The sequence below is a fragment of the Pelodiscus sinensis genome, chromosome 22, assembly GCF_052426305.1.
Source record: "Pelodiscus sinensis isolate ZL-2025 chromosome 22, ASM5242630v1, whole genome shotgun sequence".
In the NCBI taxonomy this organism is placed as follows: Eukaryota; Metazoa; Chordata; order Testudines; family Trionychidae; genus Pelodiscus; species Pelodiscus sinensis.
In genome coordinates this window covers 11,299,596-11,312,457 of record NC_143073.1, presented here as the reverse complement: position 1 = coordinate 11,312,457, position 12,862 = coordinate 11,299,596, and the positions used below count along the sequence as shown (strand labels likewise).

The window sequence follows — 12,862 nt, the reverse complement described above, 5'->3', positions numbered from 1 at the left end:
GTTGTTATAGACTGAACTATAGAAAAAGAAACCTAAGCTGAAGCAAGACATGGTACTCCAACTCGCCATGGTCTTCTTCCTCATCCCAACTGCTACTGCTGTACCAGAACACCTTACTTAACTCCTCTACTGGACTGAGAATCGAGTTTGTCCCTCTCGGCCCAAAACAACTGATGGAACAAGAGTGACATCTTCCAATGGAGACCAGTATGGTTCGATAACAGCGACCACCGCAATCCTCAAAATAACTTTGGGGGGAGGCAAAGGAAGTGGCAATGGATGGTATGGGGTAAGACATGCTGTAACTAAGAATGTAAACATCTCATGGCTAAATTGGTTAGCCCAACAGCTGAGATTTTCCCTAACTCCTTTTTTTACACTCTGTTATAACCACTGCTCTAACCACTGTAATTTTTGTAATCATTTTCTGCATAGCTCTATGTATTGTGCAATGCCTAGTTAATGCAGCTATCTTTTCTGTGCACATTCGATATACAGCACTAGGAAAGGACCCTCGCCAATTCCTAGATCCTGAACCTTCTATTCCGGCCATCGGGCACTTCTAGATTCCCCCAAGGTGGGCAAGAGGTGCTGGTATCACCGCCATCTTGTATCCTGGGATGTGGTGTGTCGTATCAGGGGGTGGAATGTAGCCAGACAGGAACCCCCTTGTAACATCCATTTTTGCTTGCCTGGAGCATACAGGGCACACAGAGCAGAAGGCCCAGGCTTTGTGACCGTGAATGGCTGTAAACAGAGATACGCCAATTGCTGACCAAGAGGCTGCCAAGGAGTGCCCTTGACTTAACCCATATTGATACGAACACACATCCATCCGCGGGGGGAGGAATCTCTCGCCCAGTAAAAAAATGTCTAGTGCTCACAATTTAGTTGTCTCTCTTGCAAGTGTAAATTAACTTGAAACTTGCTTGTAAGAACTGGCGCCACAAAACGGACCAGTAGAATTCGGCATCTTAGATAAGAAAGAGAATACGGGCCCCCAGGGGTATAAAGATAGGTCCAGCAGCGCATTTTCTCTGAGTGTCAATCTACCATCTATCTGCTGGTCGGGTATGGTGTTTGATCTCCCGAGGTTCCAAGGGGACGCCCACCTCGTATTCGTCTTTCCTAGGAATTGAGAGACCGGCCCTGGCCTGACACGCTGGAGTCGAGAGGCACAGAAAGGGGTAAAAATTGTACCTGGATGTGGTCCTTTGTTTAAGTATATATATACATAGACTTAGAGCTCTTTAAAGATTAAGCTGTCACTTGGTACCATTATTTCTATTTTCTATCTTTATTTTCTTTGTAACCATTTTTAAAATCTGTATTTGTTAGCATTTAAGAAATAGAGCAATAGCCATTGTAACCATATGCTTTTATAAGTCTTTTAATAAACCTGTAACTGTTTAAGCTTTAACCTGACTCCTTCAGTTGCTGTAACAGAATCAAGCACAATTTAAAAGAACTTCAGCCGGTCATAAAGGGACAGACATAGGGAGAGCTTGGGCGTTTGGATCTGTGTCACTCCCAGGTGACAAGATCCGTTGGGGCACCTTTCCAGCCTTTCCCAGGCTGCCCGCTGCGAAGGAACCCCTGTGTTCTAGCAGTTAAAATCTAAGGTGTAATAAGCTCTTTCTATATAACGGGGCGTCTGTTGGCCTGCTGGCCACCCTCTGCGACGGGACCCCGGTCCTAGCAGTAAAGACACGGACGTTAAACCTTTTCTCGGAAGCATACACACACACACTGCCCTGACCGTCGGCTGACACTATGGAATGTGACAAAGCCCCTCCATAACCTCAGTGGGGCCCATGCTTTCAGGTGGATAACTTGCCTCAGAGGCTCACAGGAGCTCTCAGTTTAGACACCAGCCTGCTGTTTGTTGAGCTACACTCAGCATTAGCCAGCATGGGGAAGAGAGGGGAAACCAAGCTTCACAGTCTCTGTGGCCCTCAGTGGTACAAGGTGAGACCAACCCTTGTACCAAAACCAGTCTCTTTCTAGTACTGAAATGGGGAGCTGGTGGGGAGAGGGGCAACCCAGGCCCACCCACTACTCCAGGCTCCAGCTCTGGGACCCTGTGATAGCAGCTGTCTATAAGATCAGTTTCATGACAGCTACAAATCCCTGGGCCACTTTCCCACAGCCTTCCCTGGCACCTTCCTTGCCACAAGTTCTTCTTACTGGCATCTGCTTGCACTTTCTCCTCCCAGCCTCTCCATGGCCCATTCTCTCATGAGCTCCTTCCTCACACACTGAGCTAACAAAAGGGAAGCCTTTTTAAACCAGTCTCAAGGGGGGGGGGGGGGAGCGTCTTAATTAGTCCCCAGGTGTTCTAATTACGATGGCTCCTTTGAGCCTTGAAGCCTCCTAATTGGTACCAGGTGCTTTAATTGGCCTGATTGCTCTGATTGATTCTAGCAGATTTCTGCTAGTTCTGGATCAGTCCTTGGCTACGTCTACATTGGCAAGATTTTGCACAAAGACTTTTAATGCAAGAGTTTTTGCGTTAAAGTATTTGCGCAAGAGAGTGTCTACACTGGCATGTGCCTTTGTGCAAGAGATGTGCTTTTGCATAAAAGCATCCATGCCAGTGTAGATGCTCTCTTGCGCAAGAAAGCTCCGATGGTCATTTTAGCCATCGGGCTTTCTTGCGCAAGAAATTCATGCTGCCTGTCTACACTGGCCTTTTGCGCAAGAACAGTTGTGCAAGAGGGCTTTTTCCTGAGCGGGAGCATCATAGTTCTTGCGCAAGAAGCGCTGATTTTACGCATTAGAACGTCAGTGATCTTGCGCAAAACTCCCCGCCAGTGTAGACAGGTGGCAAGTTTTTGTGCAAAATCTTGCCAATGTAGACACAGCCCTTGTATCTACCCTGGGGATAGAGATCTATTTAATCTGGGGCTAATATATTTCCCCTTCACTACTCTTCTGTTGCTCTTTGGATCCTCCCTGGAGGCTGAGGGAAGGTTCTTTAGATGTGGGCGGGCTAATGCTTGCACACCTCCTAGACTCCAATAGGACTACTCTCCTGTTGCCTTCTGACCTGACTCTGTCACAGCACCTGGCCAAAGGGATAGAAAATGCTGAGAACCACTCTTAGTTCATGATCAAAACAGACAAATCAGCAAGGATATCACCCCCAGTTCATAGAAGGGAAACTGAGGCACGGGGCAAACAAGCTCAGGAGGGTCTGAGCAGACTTCCTCAGCTCCAAACTAGCACCTTAATTATGACGGCAGCCTTCCTTTCTGTGAACAGTCTTTCTTGAGTAAATCTAAATCGTGCACTCTCCCTGCAGAAACAATCCTAGGATAGGTCATTGTAATCTCTGCTGAATTCTCAAACCCACTTGAAAAATCCTATAGAGGGGAGAAAAGGGCCCTGTACAGGGCTAGAGGCTGTTTTAGGCACGTCGGCTTTGGAATCTCTGGGGCCCGATTCTCCATGGCCCTGCCCCGAGGCAGCTTTTCACGCCCCTGCAGAAAGAGTGCAAAATGGGGTCAGACCCTCTCAGCTCAGAATCGAGCATCCACTCGATGACTGTGCTTTTGAGAGGAATTCCCATCAGTTGTTGAAGAAGAGCTTGGGGTAGCTTGTCTCCCTCACCAATGTGCAATGAAAGACATTACCTCACCTGCCTGGTGTCTCCAATATCCGAGACCTGACGTGGCTCCCACGCTGCCTATCCCAAGCCCTGTGTCATTTCTAGAGAGCCCTGCAGGACTGTCCTTCCAGCTCGGGCCCTTTCTCTGGGTGGTGGGTCGCATGCTTCCGAGCTGCCAGTGCTGAGCGCGTCTGGCCTTTGCCGTGGTGCATCCTGCAGCCCTGTGTTTGCTGCTCCCCCTGCTGCCCTGGGAGGGTGCTAGCCGTTGGGCTGGGGGGCAGAGGGAGGGTGGAGCTTCCCAGTCAAGGCCACCCAAGCCCCGTGGCTTCCTTGGCCATGGCAGTGGCTAGCTAGTTCCTTGCAGATCTGTAGTTGGTTCCCCAGAGACACTAGCTGAAGTGGGCCAGGCAGGCTTGGGGTTGCACCACACGTGAGGGGGAGGGGCAAACCACGGAGTCATCTGGCCTCCGAATCCCTCAGGCTGCCACTGGCCCTCAGCCTTGTTCCTCATCAAAACGGCCCTGGGCTCCCCATCCTGGCTGACGAAGGCTCTGCCGGTCCATTGGTCGCTGAGTGCCCCACCCCTCGCAGGTGTCTCTGCCCCGTTCCCACCCCACTCAGGCCTTGTTCTATCCCCAACGTCGGCTCTTTGCCTCAGGCCCCAGCTGGCTGAGGCGCCTCAGCCTTCCCCACCAGGCCCTGTGTGATCTCACCACTGCCCACATCTCAGGTCGCGCTTCCTCTGCCTACCCCACCCTTGACCTGAGATACTGAGTCCCATCCTGAACTGCTCCCCTTCTCTCTCCCATTCTGGATTTGGCAACGTCTGTCCATCCATCCCTCTGGCTCAGCTTGTCAGTGTGCTCCAGGGGGTTGGGATGCAGGGCTGGAATTGGGGAAACTGGGTGTTTCCATTCCCTTCTTGTGTGAACTTGAGCAATGCCTGTCCCACTTTGTGCCTCAGTTTCCCCATGAAGTGCTCTGAGGGCTAGGGATTCTATGTCCCTAACCAATGGCCACTGCTCCCCCATCCATAAACCCACAACCTCCCCAGATGCCTGCCTTGCCCCTCCTATGCTGGAAACTCTTCAAGGCAGTGATGTCCAAATATGCACCTATACACATAATTTATCTGTCTGGTGATGATACTTATCTGGCTCTCAACCCCTTAGTGTTTGGGCACCTCATCATCTTTACTGTATTGTGCCTCACAGCCCCCCTGGGAGTCAACACAGGGCCATTATCCTCACTGTAGAGATGGGGAAACTGAGGCACAGGGAGACTAAGTGAGCTCTTTTCAACATCTGTCTCTTGGGAGACAGCTCACACCCATAAGAGCTGCCCAGCAATCCCCTGCAGGTCTCTGTTTTCTGCTTCCACTTGTATCTTTGTTGCTGAGGGTTTTATAGGCAAAGGGCTACAGGGGCTAATGGGCTGTCCTTTCTTGCTGCTGGCCAGGGAGAGGGATTCTGTCAAACGTGGGGAGCAAGAAAGGCTCAGTGAGGTGGCACAAGAAGGCAGCACAAACCCAAAGGACACAGAGACACAGATGCCCATAGACATGATCTGCTCAGAGCCAAGCCTCCAGCTCAGAGGAGTAGCAAGGAGACCACATGCCCTGGTACAGCACCTCGACTCAGCCACATGTCCTGCCAGCTCTGCCCTCTCTGTACCAGCTCCCAGGGTCCAGCTGAATGTGTGTGACTCTTCAGAGCCAGCTGTGAGACTAATGAGAACACACCCCAGCGCACAGCCAGAACCTGCCATGACAGTGACCGTACACTGGAACCCTGAAAGTGTCAGCCAGCGGTTCACGAGGGGTGCGGGCCATGAGCACAGAAAGCAGAACCACTATAGGAGCTGAAGCAAGACTGCGGAACTCACTGCCATTGTAAAGAAGAGGCCACGAGCCTCACTAGGCGCAGAGCCATTGGCAAACTGGTTCTTCAATTGCACTTTTCCTTGGTACGTTTTACATGTACATACACATCCCACAACACCCACCCACTCACACAGCACCCAATAAACACAAGAGTTTGTACTGCCTTGGAAATAAAGATTTTAAAAATATCTCTGAGGTGCTCAAGCATGTTAGATTAGATAGATAGATAGATAGATAGATAGATAGATAGAGGGGGGGGTGTGGTGATAGATAGATAGATGGGGGGGTTATCTAACTTGCTGGCTGCTCCTGTATGCTTCTGGGGTATGATCTATGACAATGCAAGATCCTTCTCCTCTGCATTCTCTCTCAGTGGGAGCAGGCTCCAATGCTCCCTCTCATGGGACACACCTGCATGACAGTCACCTTTTCTTTCTTGCCTTTGCAGCTTGATCCCCTCTCCCATCCCACCCTTACTTTTTATTTAGCTCTGTGCAGCCATCCCTACCACTGTAAACTTCTGAAATTGGATGTCACAGTCCTGGTGTGTGTGTGTGTGTGTGTGTGTGTGTGTGTGTGTGCGCACCAAACTGGATGTCACAGTCCTGGTGTGTGTGTGTGTGTGTGTGTGTGCGCGCGCGCATGCACCAGTGGACTAATGCCTTGCTCTGTTTCTTGTTTACTGTCCACCCTGTTATTGTCAGCCCCTGAGATTTTCAGCTCCTTTGGAGTGGTGGGAACAGCCCCCTCTAGGCTGTGTCTACACTGGCATGAATTTCCGGAAATGCTTAAAACAGAATAGTTTTCGTTATAAGTATTTCCGGAAAAGAGCGTCTACATTGGCCACAGATGCTTTTCCGGAAAAGCCCTTTTTCTGGAAAAGCATCTGTGGCCAATGTAGACGCGCTTTTCCAGAAAAGAGCCCCGATCGTCATTTTCGCCATCGGGGCTTTTTTCCGGAAAAGACTACTGGGCTGTCTACACTGGCCCTTTTCCGGAACAGTGTTCCGGAATAAGGACTTATGCCGGAGCGGGAGCAGCGTAGCTTTTCCAGAATTGCGGCTGATTTTCCGGAATAAGTGGCCCAGTGTAGACACAGCCGAAGGCTACGTCTACACTGGCCCCTTTTCCGGAAGGGGCATGTAAATTTCACCAGTCGTCGTAGGGAAATCCGCGGGGGATTTAAATATCCCCTGCGGCATTTAAATAAAAATGTCTGCCGCTTTTTTCCGGCTTTTTTAAAAGCCGGAAAAGAGCGTCTACACTGGCCCCGATCCTCCGGAAAAAGCGCCCTTTTCCGGAGGGTCTTATTCCTACTTCAAAGTAGGAATAAGACCCTCCGGAAAAGGGCGCTTTTTCCGGAGGATCGGGGGTAGTGTAGACGCTCTTTTCCGGCTTTTTTAAAAGCCGGAAAAAAGCGGTGGACATTTTTATTTAAATGCCGCGGGGGATATTTAAATCCCCCGCGGATTTCCCTACGACGACTGGTGAAATTTACATGCCCCTTCCGGAAAAGGGGCCAGTGTAGACGAGCCCCTAGTGTTTCATATGACAGGAATAACACCGCTAATAAGGCCTCTCCCATCAAGTTGGGTTGTGTGTTGTCAATCATCTGACCCAAGGTTTCCTCTCTTTTTTTTCTGCCTGCAAACCAGCCCCAAACAGCTACAGATTTTTTATGGCTTGGTGCACAAGTGCTCAGTGCTTGGCTTATTCACAGGAAGGTTGACCTATGGGCGCATGGAAGAGATTTCCCTTCACAATTGACTAGGTGAGCGTAGCGTCCTAGGACATTTGCTTCCGCTACCTGATTGGATGTGGCTAGGGGTCTATAGCCTCCATTCCCTCATCGTCTCTACCCATTTATTGCCTTTTCTCCTGTAGTTAGCTTGGGAGCTCCTTGGGGCAGAGACTTTCTTTGTGTTCTGGATACGTACAGCGCCTATCGCATGGGTTCTGGGGCCATGACAAGGGCTTCACCAGATAACTTTATTCAGGCTTGGCCGCTGGCAAAGGTTTAAGGATGTTTCCTCACAAGATGCCCATGTGGTAAGGGAACAGTTACTAGTAATGAATTAGCATTATTCTCCTTTTACACGGGGATGGAGAAGCAGACACGCCAGAGCTCAGCAAAACCCCTCAGCTACAATCTTGTCTACTCCAAGCCTTTAAAAATCATGAGCTGCCCCCGCCCCCATCACTAGACAGGCTTGAAAATGATGAGATTATAAAAGAATAATAATATTTATACCATCTGGGTTTTGTTTCTTTGCCTTCTGGGTTCTGAGCCTTTTGGGGCCAGAACATTTGGCTTTTCTCCCCATTGGTGAGAGCAACGTTAGTGCTGATTGACACCTCAGAAGCTTGTGTCATCCCCTGACTCCAGCAGCAAGTAACACGAGACTTGGGATAAAATCGCCCGAGTTGGCGACAGCTCATCGCCCAGGCTGCATTAAAAATCTGGCCCTAGCTGTGGAGAATTAACTGGCCCAAGGTCACACCAGGCACCAGAGGAAACCTGAATTGTCACCGAGCGCCTGAACCACAGACCAGCCTTCCTCCTTCTGGGCACTGAAGACTTATAGCAGAATCATGAGCAACATTCTGTGATTTGCCCACCTTTATCACTGGTTGACAGGGAGACACGGCCTGGGAGATACAGCCTGTGACTAGGACAGTCAGGCCTGAAACCTGGGCTCAAAGTACAGGTTGAACCTCTCTAGGTCGGCGCCTTTGGGACCCGCTGAACTGGAGAATTTGCTGGACCACACGTGGTCCATATTGTCTAGCAGCATCACCATCACTTCTACTGCTTGCTGGGCTCTTAGAAGATATTCAAGGGCACATTAGAGCTAATAACAGCACAGAACCCTGAGAGTCAGGACTGGCAGCTGTAAACAAACTTTATGGGACCGTGGGACCGTGTCCTTGATGAGTGGACAGCCGGCTCTCTAAAACCATGCCGGACCACAGATGTTGCCAGAGCAGAGAGTGCCAGACTAAAGAGGTTCAACCTATAAATCCCACTGGCATGAGTGATCCCATAACCTATAAATCCCACTCGCATGCAGGAGAGGAAGCAAAAAGCAGCTAGGACTCTGGAGGGACATTCCCAGACCTGGCACGCTGCTTCTCACCCAGCGCCGATAAAGCAATCGGTGCAGTGGAGTGGAGCCGCGTCAATTGCGGAGCGATCGGAGCTAGAACTGCCTCCCCCTGGCCAGGGCTTTGGAGACAGGAAGCAAAGCCTGCAGGGGAACTGCTGTCCACCAGCAAGTCCCAGTCTGTGGGTACAAACCCCCTTCCCCTTGGGGAGTTATCTCATTCACAGGCCGGTCCTGCCTTTAGGGATCTCTAGAAACCAGCAGGGAGGGGATGGGGGGAGTATGTCTGTATAACGCAGCCTGGCCTCCCAGCATGATGGGGTCATAGCTGGGTCGACTTTAAAGCCAGAAGGTGAAAGCTCATCTTATCTGAACCCCTCCCTTAATACAGGCCAGGAACTTTCCCCTAGTTCCCCCGTATTGAGCCCAGGAACTTGTGCCGGGCTAAAGGAGCCCCTCCAGAGAGGCACCAGTCCTGCTATGAAGATAGCAAGAGACGTAGGGTCCCCCTTTTCCTCGACGTTCGTGCCACGGCCCAGCCGCCCTCCTGGTGAGCAACGTGGGCCGAATTTTGAACTGGAATTTTTCTGGCTTCCGCTGCCAGCCCCTGGCTCTTGTTCTGCCGCTCTCTGCTGGTTCAAAGAGCCCTCTCTCCCCCAGGCTTTTCTCCCCGGGAAAGTAAATCCTGCCTTGCAATCAAGCCACCCATCCACCCTCTCTTGGATCGCGAAGCTCTGCACGCCTCTGCCGGGGAGGCGCTTTCAAATCGTCTGTGTGGCCCTTTGCTTCTTCCTCGCCACCCGGCCAGCCCAGGCAGGATGGCTGCATTAACAAAGGGCCATCAGCCGCTGTGTGCCCATGTCTGAGTAATTCAGAGCCAGTGGGCATGTGACAGGGGGTCTGACCCACCCCGCATCATGCCTCGGTGAGGCAGGGAAGGGGGGCACTTTATGGGGGCTGGGCTTCCCCCTGGGCAAGGAGAGGATGGAAGCTCTAGTGGCGAAAGTGCTGTGCAGGGAGTCTAGCGAGCTGGGTTCAGTTCCCAGCTTTGCCACAGGTTTCTGGGACGACCTTGGGCACGTTCCTTAATCTTTCCCAAGCAGCTGTCAAGTGGGGCTAATGATCTCTCCTCTGCCAGTGGGATGTGAGCACTTTGGGGTCTCTTTCTCATGCGGAACCGGTGGCAGTCCCTGGACTTGGCTTAGGCCCCCTAATAATTGTGCTGTTTCCCACTGGATTGAGCCAATTGTTGGGGGCCCGGAGGACATTTAACGACACCGTTAATGAGCCATGGAACTAGTGGGGCACTTGTCACTTAAACACAATGAGGGACAAGTGCAGGCACTCACAGGGCAGAGTAATAGGGCAGCGCTTTTCTATCTGCCCCATTTCCAGCTGCTGGGCTGATGCATAGAGAGGGGGAGTGGATGGGGGAGCCCAGGGTGCCTGTTTTGGGATGCCAGGACGGGCAGATGCAGAGCAGGTGGCGGATTCTGCGGATTCCCTGCTGCAGGACTCGAACCCCCTCCACTCCCGGCCACGGTGGCCCCAATTCATCAATCAGCGCCCGCTCTGTGAACGGAATCCCAGCCCAATGAGGAGGCCATGCTGGGACCGGCCGTACAGGCAAGGGACGGGGCACATTCCAGCAGCGCGGAATGCCAGCCTGGCAGAGGGCAGTCAGGGAGGGCTGTGTGGTGGCATCCCACCCGCCCCTGCAAACACAGGGAGTAAACACTGCGGCTACAGAGCTTCGCTGCTGATTGACAGAGGGCAGGGGGGCTAAGCGGGGTCAGCTGGGATCCCAAAGACGTATTGATTTACAGGAGATTTTTGTTGTGAGTGAGAGACTTTGCCGGCACTTCAAATAAAAGTTTGATTCTCTCTACAAGATTTGCTCTCCTCTCTCCTCCCCCACTCCCCTCCCCACCCTGATTTTGCCATGGGAAAATGCACCTCAGTGTAAACCCGGCGTACGCACAATCAGAATCCGCCCGTCTCTTTCGCTCTCTGCCCACCCTCATCTTTGCATCTGGCTGAACAGATGCTCCAAGTCACTTTAAGGGATATCTGTGCCAGGCTAGAGCGGCGGGGAGGGACATGCCCGCTGAGCCGCAGCACCCATGGGGAGTCCAGGCCGTCAACTCAGAGCGCAAGACAGAAGCATCCCCTGCACCACCTTCACCCCAGGGAGGAACGGCGCCTGCCCTTACCTTGAGCCCAAAGGGACACTTCGCAGTCTGGGTCCACGTTGGCCGGACGTGTGGTGGAACCCGAGAGGAAAATGACCCAATTTTCCCCCTTCGCCTGGTCTGAGCGACGGTGAGCAAAACTTTCTCACGCGGAGCCGGGTAAAGTTGGTGCCCCGAAGTGCCAAGGTTCAGCTGCAGAGGCAGGCGGGCAAGGGCTTTTAAGAGCTGTTGCTACAATCAGATAAGAGGCTCTGAAAAGCCCTGAGCTCCCATCTCTTTTATGCTTCTTTTTTCCCCCCTTCCCCTCTTACAAAACTTTGTCCAAGTTCAATTGAATGAAAGGATTATTTTTTAAAAGGAGGGGGCGGCAAAGGGAGTTGATTGACAGCCCAGAGGGCCCTATCGCAGGAGGAGGGGGCTGGCTGTGATTGGAGGGACCAAGGTGGGGTAGGAGGAGCCGAGGAGTGTAAAAGAAAAAGGGAAAGAAAGAAGGAAAAAGAACTGGCAGGGAAAGGTGGGAGGCAAGGGGCGGGGGAGGGAGGATGGAGAGTGAAAGTTTGAGAGGAAAGTTAATGAGGTGGAAATCAATCCCTCGCTCAGAGAGGGTCACGTTCCCGCTCCCCGGGAAAGGGAGGGATGGAGCACAACAGGAGAGAGAGAAGGATTTCGTTACCAGGCCCCTGCCCTGGGAGAGCTTTGGGGATTTAAAGGGCGCAAGTAGCCAGGCTTGGCAGGTCTCAGTGCTAGGCCCTGTCTGTTCGCACCGGTGTCCGTTAACACAGCACAAAAGCCCTGCAGAGCTGAGCTGCAACCGGGTAACACAGGGCGTCACCTTGGGGCTTAGCATCAGGTCAGTTACACCCAGGCAGCCTCCTGGATGTGCATCCCCAGGCTGGCTCCTGCGTGGACAGGCTGGGAATCGCTGCCAGAGCCTGGCTCTCCCCTGCCCTGGCTCCTTGCACAGCTGTTTATACCAGGGCACGGAGCTCCAGCCCGCCACGCGCCTGGGTCTTATTTACACCCGTGCATTGCTCTGGAAGCCCCAAACCGGGGGGAGCAGCCGGGACAGCCCCAAACAAGCCAAAATCACGGGACTGGTTTGAACATCCTGGCCATTTGTGTTTATTCGGGTTTTAAGGAATACATGGTGGGTTTGGTCCTTTGGCGGTTTGGTTTCTGAGCCCCCGCGGTCTGATTTCTGGCTCTTTTCTGCAGCCTAGAAGCTGGAAACTTACTTGGGAAAAAACAAAGACAAGAAAAACCAATAAAGAGAAAGCTGAGCTTCTCCCACCCTTCCCTGGCTCTGGGCGCTAAGTAAAACTTCCAACATTGCAAGACTGGTGATAGAGCCGTGGAAGCCAGCAATGCCCTGGGAAAGCAGCGAACGCTCCCTTTTACGCTGCCCGAGTGCTGTTGGTGGAACTAAGCATCGGGCCTGATCCGGTACCGTCTCGCACTCACATGGAAATTGGGCAAATGATGCCCAAGGGGCAGGGAGCCAGACCTACGGCGTTTAAGGCCAGCAGGGCCCATTCTGCATAGGTGTTGAGTTTGAATTTTCCCCAGGGGTGCACCACTCCCTCTCTGCCCCGAGCCCCGTCCCCACTCCATCCATTCCACTGAGGCTCCTCCCTCATTCTCCCTCGTCCCACCCTTGCCCCTCTCCCTCCCCGCCCTCGCTCTGACTACACTTGCCCCATTCCTACCCCTGCCATGAGGCCCCCACCCTCCCACCACTCACTGCTCTTCACCCTCCCCTCATCTCCAGACAGCTGCTTGCTGACACTGCAGAGCTGCTGATGGGCAGCAGCTCAGAATAGCTATGGGTATGTCTACACTACAGCACTAATTCGAACTAACGTAATTCAAATTAGTTAATTCGAACTAAGCTAATTCGAACTAGTGCATCTAGACCTAAAAACTAGTTCGAATTAGCATTTTGCTAATTCGAACTAGCATGTCCACATTGAGTGGACCCTGAACCGGGGTTAAGGATGGCTGGAAGCAGTGCCGGCAGGGCATCAGATTAGGACTTAGAGCGTGCAGCTGCTGTCTCAGGCTAGCCGAGGGCTGT

At 52.2% G+C, this 12,862-nt stretch overlaps 1 protein-coding gene across 1 annotated transcript in view; it reads right to left on the bottom strand.

Annotated features, from left to right (window-relative positions):
* KCNJ10 (potassium inwardly rectifying channel subfamily J member 10) overlaps positions 1 to 11,114 on the bottom strand; it is an 82,754-nt gene extending 71,640 nt beyond the window's left edge. The window contains exon 1 of the mRNA XM_006115221.5: positions 10,810 to 11,114. The gene's annotated coding sequence lies outside the window, so the exon portion shown is untranslated. The remainder of the gene's footprint in view (positions 1 to 10,809) is intronic.
* Between the last annotated feature and the right edge of the window lie 1,748 nt (positions 11,115 to 12,862).